Raw genomic sequence first — 9,242 nt, forward strand, 5'->3', positions numbered from 1 at the left:
CTGGCTTTTATGTTACCTTAATCAAGAAAAGTCCTTTGTTCTCCTCAAATTGGTCTACTTTGTTCCTATTCCCACTCACCTATACATATTCATACCCATACATTTCAAACCTCAAGTTAAATCCCACAGATTCTTGTGATCTGATTATCCCTGCCTGCCACCCCCCCACTCTTTCTTTCCTCTGAACACTGAGAGACTCTAAGAGCCTCTCATAAAGCACTTAACCATTTATTACCGTGTACTATCTATTCTTTTCAAATGAGGAAGAGCCTCTCCCTAGAACATTTTGGTATACACTATGGTGCCTATCTTTGGTTGGTTTTTGTCCATTTTCTAAAAGGATCAAAATGACATCACTATGTTATAAGGTGTCCAACGAAGGCTGATCAGATCAATATCATCTCAGAATGCTCTACCACAGATTGGGCACAAATAATCCATCGAACATTTGGGGTGGATTCTCTAAATGTACATATATGTCTCTGTTGAGCTACTTCATTTCTGCTATGGAACACAGCTCCTTCTCTGATGAGGACTCCATACTGGGCGGTCTTGTCCCAGTGCCTTCCATGTCATACAAACAATTCCAAAATTCTTCAAACCTTGAGAGGGTCCTTGTGTTGCCTCTTCTGATCACTACATGAGTGCTTGCCTGTGCGAGTTCTCCATAAATAGTCTTTTGGGCAAGCATATGTTTGGCATTCAAACAATGTAGCTGGTCTATTATAAGCTTTATCCAAAATAGTTGCTCAATTGATTGTTACTGATTAAATTCAAGTCTCCCATCCTTTCATTCCAAGTTCTTTCAAACAAATTAATCAATGAATCAATATAGATTTAGACCATAGCACATCTACTACTACCCTAGAAGGAACATGCTCAACGTAAAGTAAGTCAGTATTAGTTAACTAAGTGGCACCTGTATCTGTATCTGACAACTGGATAGAAAAGAGACAGAGATAGAAAAAAGTTAAAGAACATGGTTCAAGAGAAAGAGCTATAGGTTCTCACTTCTTAATGATTTCTATTTAATTATATCCCTTTAGACTGAATTTTTTTAAGCTATGCAGATCCACCTTACTAAGGAATACAGATTTGGAAAATGTTAAAAATCAGTGTCTCTCTGTCTTTCCCTCCCTCTTCCTCTGTCTTTCTGTTTCTCTCTATGTCTCTCTGTTTCTGTGTCTCTGTCTTTCTCTCTGTCTCTATCTCTCTCTCTCTCTCTCTCTCTCTCTCTCTCTCTCTCTCTCTCTCACACACACACACACACACACACACACACACACACACACACACTACACAAATTAGAGAAGCTGAATGAAAATTTAGTTGTGTTTGTAGGCAATTGTTATGTGCTCCAGTGAACCTATGGGACACAGATTCTTTTTGTGTGATCAACCTGCCTCAGGCTTCCCTGGGTAATGTTGCCTTCATGGAAATTCCACATCTGCGGCCAGCATCCCAACCCACTGATGAGCAGGTGAGGCCATTCAGGAAACTGAAAAATAGAGAAAATGACACTGAAATTAGTCATCAGGATGGGGATGACTAAAGCCCTCCCTGGTTTCCAGTTTTCCATAGTAAACATTCCCCAGAGAATCCATGTGCCTGACCCTAAAGTTTCCCCATTTTCCAAGTCAATGCACTTGATGGGAACTCATCTTCTTACCCACTCTTTGATTACATACCCTGTAGATATTTAGCTGGAGAACTGTTGCCAATTTAGGGTTGGTAGAATTCATTTCTTCATTTCCACTTATGAGCTTATCAAAGAAATTGTGAGGGGCCTCAGCTTTTTTTTGTTGTTCCTATTCTCTCCCAATACAATATGCCCTTCCCCCGAACCTAGTCCTCCCATCCAGATAATTCGACCTCTTTGAGGTTAATGACTACACACATATTCTTGTATTATGTCCCTAGCCACTCTGATATTTTAAATTTGTGTTCAACAAACGTGGGGCCATAGAATCATCATTTAGGAAACAAAGCTTACTGTGTGCTTTTAAGTTGGTTTTTTTTTCCCCCAATTTTAGCCAGCTAGTAAAAATCAATACAGCCATGTTACCATCTGTAGGCCACCTGACAGCTTATGAATGATCAATGGGGCCTGCACCCAGACTGCAAGAAAGCCAGGCTCTATAGTGACCAGCAGGGCCCAGGAACTGGGAAAGAGCATTTCTCTTATGCTCATTCAAAAGCTTCCTTTTTTCAGGGGTTTCAAGGGAGCAGGAGGTGGAGGGGGTGAGTATCTCTGCTTTGGGGAAAGTATTCCCAGAGTAAGGAATGTTTAGCCAAAGGGTCAAAAAAGTTTAGGGGGAATTTGAGGCCAGAGAGACACAAATCCTTTGTTCCTCAAAGATTAGTCAAATGGGACAATCTGCTGTGGAGGTAATTTGAATCTAAGTGCAATTAAACAGGAGCTCCGGGAGGCAGGAGGCTGAGAACTAGGGACTCTACAATTCTAATCTGTGCCCCTAAGTACCTGCACCACTTCTTGTTCACAGAGAACACAGGGTTGATCTTAGTGTCAGGAAGATCTGAATTCTAATTCTGCCCCATGCACTAACTAGAAATGAAACTTTAAATTAGTTATTTAACATCTCCTGGCCTCAATTTTCTCATCTGTAAATGAGAACTATAATAATACCAACTTCACAGGGTCATGACCATCAAATGAATAACACATATAATGTGCTTTTCAAAACTTAAAGCTTTAGATGTAATTATTATTATTAATCATCATCCAACATAGAAATAGCTTAAAACTAGCCCTAGTAGCAAGTGAAACACAACATTCACCTTCAGAATACAAAGCCTCTACAAGATGGAGCTCTTTTATGAGTCAACTAATGTCACCAAATAATAATAATAATAATAATTGACATTCATTTAAGAATTTTAAGTTTAGCAAAACATTTAGGTATAATATCTCCTTTGATCTTCATAATAACACTGTAAGGTATTACTGTTATTCTCATTTTATAGATGAGGAAATTGAGACTCAGAAAACTTAAATGACTTATGCAGAGTGACAGAGCTATTAAGTGTTTGAGTCGACCTGACACCAAAGGCAGTGCTCTATCCATGACAAGCAGACTGACTCACTAAACATATTTGCTGATCACAGAGTCACCTCCGAGATTGTGGAGGACAGATTTGGAGAGTCATAATCATTTTGAACCTTATAATCAGCACTTTCAATTCCTTCAAGTACTACTTGGAAAGTAATTCAACTGAAATTCAGAAGCCAACCTAGCAACAGTACACACACTCTGTGTGAAGGAACCGAGACAAGGAAGGAGGCTACACAAGCGGGGCTGGCACCCCCTCTTCACCCCCCCCCCCCGGCCTTTCAAAGCTGTAGCCTGAACCATATTGTCACTCCCAAGCCAAGTTTGACTTCTAAAGAAATCTTTTCAAGATGTACAAAGCGGCAGAGCCCGGCGGAGTCATAAGCACTACCATCTGCCACACCAGGCCTGGTCCCATAATCCCTCGGTCTGGCAAAGTACCTTTTAACAGAGTTGCCTGCTGTGCCCAGTGAAGAATGAGCATTAGGTAATGACCTACAAAGAGTCGTGCTGTTGGAGAGTCCAACCTCTCCACCCCCACTGTCCCCCCCTGCCCAGGTCCCAGGCCTTTGGGCAATTCTAGCAGGTCTGTAGGAGGCCTTGGCACCCAGGTTAATGTGGGAAGTGTGGTGGGGTGAGGGGTTACCTGTGGGATGAGCTATATGCATTATGCATGTGCACAAAAATTGAAAAATTGTTTTAGAATCAAGTAAAAAGGATGTGGCAACATCTCTGAATGGCTCCTGGTTAAGCTGGTTAAGCTTCCACCTAATGAGCGACCGAAATCTCTTTTACAGAAAGAATAGAGAATTCTGAGAGATTTCCATGTTTGGCTTTATACCACAGAGTTTCAGGGCCATACTGTCTAAGAAGGATTCATCAAATTCAAAATGGAAATAAATTTTTCTCTTTTCTTAGAGGGCAAACATCATCCTTAGAGGAGTATATATAGTGGATAAAGAGCATGTCTGGAAGTACTGCCTCTGACACAATCCCTCCATCAATCTAGCAACCAAGGTAGCTTTGAAATTAAACAATAACGCATTTTAACACAGTGTGTAAGGTCCTGATAAGCAAGAAACTTCCCACAGTTTCATGGGGAGACCAGACATCAGGACTAACAACCTATGGCAAAGCCTTTAAAACAGAAACTTTGGGCCAAACTTGAAAGTTTCAGCAGATTGAACACTACTTAAGTGGTCTCTAGCATCTACTAACTTCATCTGCTCCAGTGGATTTTCATTTTAAGACATGTATATGTTTATCCATTTAAAAAAAAAAAAGACATTTCATTAAAAAAAAAAAAAGACAATAACAAATTCAAGAAAAATAAGTTCAAATTTGTGGAAACTTTCAAGGATTACCTATAATTATTCTTATTTCAATTGTTTAAAAGTTGCAGCTTTTGGAAACTGGCTCATTATGTTGATGAATTTAGCTGAGTGAAAATTATAACAGATATTAATTTTACTTTTAACTGCCACAAAAAGATTAATATTGAGTTGATATAGATTGAGGACACAGCACAAGGGTGCAATTCCTCTGTGTCATTAGCCTAAATTCATTTAACAGGGATAGTGGCAGATCATATTATGTAAATAAATTAGATTTCATGTGTGTATATCCTATTAAACAAATGTTACATTGCATTCAATGTTAATGCCAAGTTTTCTAGTTAGTCTTGTCTTTTCTGATTTTGATTTTAATCTTATTTTCACTTTCAAAAGTGGATGTATTTACATAGCAGTTATATTTGGAAATATCCAATAATTTTGTCAATTGCTTTGAACCCTGCTGAGAGTGTCTTGTGTCTTCCTCCAAAAGAACATGTTTCAGAGTTTGGAAAATGTTGCCCTTGAATAATAACTAGAATGTTGGCTAAATTCTCTGGGGAGGATATCTTAGGATGACAAAGACAAGAATCTCATTGGCTGAGAATTCTCGGCAATGGATTGGTTAGACTAGCTGGAATCTTATGCTTTTTCTAGTTCTGAAATTCTGACATTTTGTGAAGAAATGTATGTATGTATTGCTGTATTCACTGGCAGAGTACATGCCTTTATCAGTGAACTAATGGACCTATTGAAGATCATGAATCCATTCTCTAGTGTTGGGGTTGGAAACATTTAGATAAGTGGAAACTAGTTACGCCTTTGTACGTTGCCTCCACCTTTCTCTGAATGGAGTCACTTTTTCCAAACTCCTCTAAGGCCTGTCCATCTTTTTTGGAAATTATGGTATTCCATGACTCACAACCATATATTGCCAGACATCCTTAATGAGGGAGTGAAAAGGAAATAAGCAGTTTCTCATAAAGGATAACCTAGAACAAACCACAACTTTATAGATATACAATTAATCAAAACATATAGACAATGCCCAGCTAGTCCTCTTTTTTATTGACTACAGAAAAACAGATTTGATTCAGTAGAGCAAAATGTCATCTTGCACATAGTAGATGCTTAACAAGTGTTTGATTTAAATTTTGAGTGATCATCTGCAACGCTATCTGTAAGGAACAGAACCAACCAGATAGCTGTAGAGTCTCCTGTGACACTTGGGAAGTCAGTTGTGACCTCTTCAACCTCCAGGTCTGGCACAGATTTCTCTGGATTGTAAATTTAAAATTGAATTAAGTATTGAATGACAGTATAGTGGATTATGAAGATTGAAAGACTGCTGATAACTCCCATATGGGGAGAACAGAATCAGGGCAGCTGGTGACTTGTGCATGTGCTAACTCCATAATTAGAACCAGGAGAGAAAGGATGGCATAATGGAGAGAATGCTGGCCTAGAAATCAGGAAGGCTTGGGTACAAATTCCAATTTCATTCACATTTCTAAATTACAAAACTGTGAGTATCAATTAAACTCTTGAGCTTCAGATTCCTAATCTATAAAATAGGTATAGAGAAGATAAAGTGTTTATTATATGCTGGTACTGTGCTAAGCACTGGGAATATAAATACAAACAAACAAAAAATTAGTCTCTAATCTCAAGGTGCTTATGAGGATCAAGGCTACCAGGGTCATGTAGCAGTCCAGAAAGTATTATATCAAGTTGAGAATGAAGAAAACATGGCTAGGATTCCTGAAGAAATGGTGAACTCATAAATCAGAAGAAACGGTCCCAGGATAGAATCACTGTGAGGTAAGGGAGGCTGTTGAAGAAATGGAAAAATTCACTCTACAATGCAGCTTCAAATGATGATCAAAATAGAGATAATAATAGTACCAACTTCACAGAATTGGGAAGGAAAAATTGAAGTAATTCAAATGAAAGAATATATAAAGCACTTTGAGAAGCCCTAGAGAAATGTCAGTTATTATCCCTTTATAGGATGTGAAGCAAAACTCAAAGCTCCGTTTACATTAGATAGCTAAGTGGCTCGATGGCTAGTGTACCAGGGCTGGAGGCAGGAAGAACTCAGTTCAAAGCTGACCTCGGACACTAGTTGTGTGACCTTGTATAAGTCACTTAACTCTATTTATCTTAATCCACTGGAGAAAGAAATGGTAAAAACCACTCCAGTATTTTTACCATTGGTTGATTCACATTGATCCACATGATTCATGGGGTCAGGCATGACTGAATAACAACACCCCATTTCCTTGCTCCATTTCCCTGGCAACCTTGACTCTTGTAAGCTCCTTAAGATTAGAGCCTATTTTTTTTTCTTATATTTATATTCCCAGTGCTTAGCACAGTACCAGCATATAATAAATTCTTTATCTTCTCTATGCCTATTTATAGATTAGGAATCCAAACAACACCTTTATAAGACCAAAGGACATTAGAAAGACGGGAAACCCAAGAATTTGGAATTTGGAGGATCTGATTCTGTTCATTCAAAAAAGGTTTAAAAAAATACTTCTTAAAGACTTCAGCGTTGCAATTCTCCATATGCTAAAACTGGCCTTTACTACTATTGTTCTTCAGTCATTTCAGTCCTGGCCAACTCCTTCTAACCTCAATTGGGGTTTTCTTGGCAACATTTCTGGAGTGGTTTGCTATTTCCTTCTCCAGCTCATTTTACAGATGAGCAAAGTTTGGCAAATACTGTGAAATCTCTTGCCCAGCTAAAAAGTGTCTGATGCTAGATATGAATTCAGGAAAATGAGTCATACCTGAGGCCTCGTATTCTATCCACAGTGCCATCTATCTACTAACCAAACCTGGCCTACTTTCCAAATTTGACCATGGCTCAGTGATTGGCACAAAACAATTCCCACAAAAGGAATATAATATGGAAGACCTAGTTCATCAAGAAGTGTGCTGCACATGGTAGACACTCTCCTGTAATGATCTGCTGGACCATGGCCCAAGAATTCTTCAGAAAGATTGATAAAAGAGGTTTATTATGGGGATTGGGAAGTAAGGTTAGAAACCCCAACAGAGAGGTGTAAAGTCTTGTTAGGGAAATAGATGAGGATAGAGAGAGGGTAGCACCGGAAGAGAATGTTATTCCACTGGGGAGAGGTTTCCTTGGCATAGCAAGCCTGGCATAGCTGGCATGTCAGAACCTCTGTAAATACAGGATTTTAGATTGGCTCTTTTATAATAGGAAAGAAAGAAAGAAAGAAAGGAAGGAAGAAGGAAGGAAGGAAGGAAGAAGGAAGGAAGGAAGGAAGGAAAGAAGAAAGAAAGAAAGAAAGAAAGAAAGAAAGAAGAAAGAAAGAAGAAAGAAAGAAAGAAAGAAAGAAAGAAAGAAAGAAAGAAAGAAAGAAAGAAAGAAAGAAAAAGAAAGAAAGGAAGGAAGAAGGAAGGAAGGAAGAAGGAAGGGAGGGAGGAAGGAAGGAAGGAAGGAAGGAAGGAAGGAAGGAAGGAAGGAAGGAAGGAAGGAAGGAAGGAAGGAAGAAGGAAGGAAGGAAGGAAAAAAGAAAGGAAGGAAAAAAGGAAGGAAGGAAGAAAGGGAGGGAGGGAGGAAGGAAAGAAGTAAGGAAAGAAGAAGAAACCCTTTTGTAGCATACAGAGCAGTGCAAATGGAAGAATTTGATATTCCTGGATGACTTTGTGTCTGTGTCTGTAATTCTTCTGTATTGTGTGTGTTCTTAGGGAAATCTTATGTGGTAGAATCTGTTACCTAAGGTCTTGTATATATACAAACACTTATCACTTTGGTGGTGATAAGTCTGAGTCACTAGAACAGAGATAGTCGCATCCTCAGGGATGCCTATTGAAGCTTTACCTGGTCTCTTAGCTGTGACAGTGTCCAAAAGCTGCAGGGCATCAGAGTTCAAAGGGGAACTGAGAGCTGCAAGCAGCCTCTCCACCTCGAAGGCCCCTCCCAGCCCCTCCCATCACCTCTGTTTCTGTACCTCCCCAGTGCTACAAAGCAGCAAGATTATATACTTTTAATGCTTCATTAAGCCCAATTGAAAGAGTTGATGAGAAACAGTTACAGAAGAAAGTGGATGTTCCTTAACATGAAGTATGCAACCTTGTTCAGGCTGATTATTTGCCTGGGAACTCTCTAATTGGACATTTTGCACATGTAATGGGGAAGGTTCCCTGCTCTCTGGTAGTCGTGAGGTTTGGGAAAAAGACATTTGTTGAGGAGGGTAGATTTGTCAATTAAGCACTCACCGCCTGCCGCTGAGGCAATCATTATTCCCCCGAGGAGAGGCCTTCCCTCACAGTCACACTAGGGCTCCACCATTGTCAGGTCCAGCCTAAAAGCTGGAAGATTAGTCACCGAGTCAGTTACATGTTGAACGTGTCTGAAAATGAGGGGAAATCGCCCAGGATTTGTGAGAACTACTTTCAGTTTAAACCTTTGATCAGCAACTGAGATGAGGCTCCAGAGGATCAGCTCCTTTAAAAAAAAAATAGTTTTAAGTGAATTTAGTTAATGGGAAATGAAGCACATTGACAATCCCGAGCTGCATGCAGCCTTTTCACCAAGCAGGTGCATTGTGAGCAATAGGAAAGGAGGCTGATGCACATCTGCTACTAAACAATGGACTTTGGTCATCTTCAGACAGCTCCCTCTCCAGGTGTGATGGGGAAGGTCATTTCTTGTCACTCTGCATCTAATGCTCCTCTACTCACCGTTAGAGAAATGCATCAGTGCTCGGGTGTGAGAAGGTGATAGTCCTTGGCAGGGGAAAGAATCAGGAGACATAAGGTCTCGCCCCAGCGTTCTCAATAACTGTGTATGGTGATTGTA

At 39.7% G+C, this 9,242-nt stretch overlaps 1 long non-coding RNA gene across 1 annotated transcript; it reads right to left on the minus strand.

The window, feature by feature from the left end:
• Window positions 1-1,324: 1,324 nt before the first annotated feature.
• On the minus strand, window positions 1,325-8,912 carry LOC127560596 (uncharacterized). The gene is made up of 2 exons (XR_007953380.1): window positions 8,660-8,912; window positions 1,325-1,498 (listed from the first exon to the last, which is right to left on the minus strand). It is a non-coding gene; the product is annotated as an uncharacterized LOC127560596 (long non-coding RNA).
• Between the last annotated feature and the right edge of the window lie 330 nt (window positions 8,913-9,242).

This window comes from Antechinus flavipes, chromosome 1 (genome assembly GCF_016432865.1).
Source record: "Antechinus flavipes isolate AdamAnt ecotype Samford, QLD, Australia chromosome 1, AdamAnt_v2, whole genome shotgun sequence".
Taxonomy (NCBI): Eukaryota; Metazoa; Chordata; class Mammalia; order Dasyuromorphia; family Dasyuridae; genus Antechinus; species Antechinus flavipes.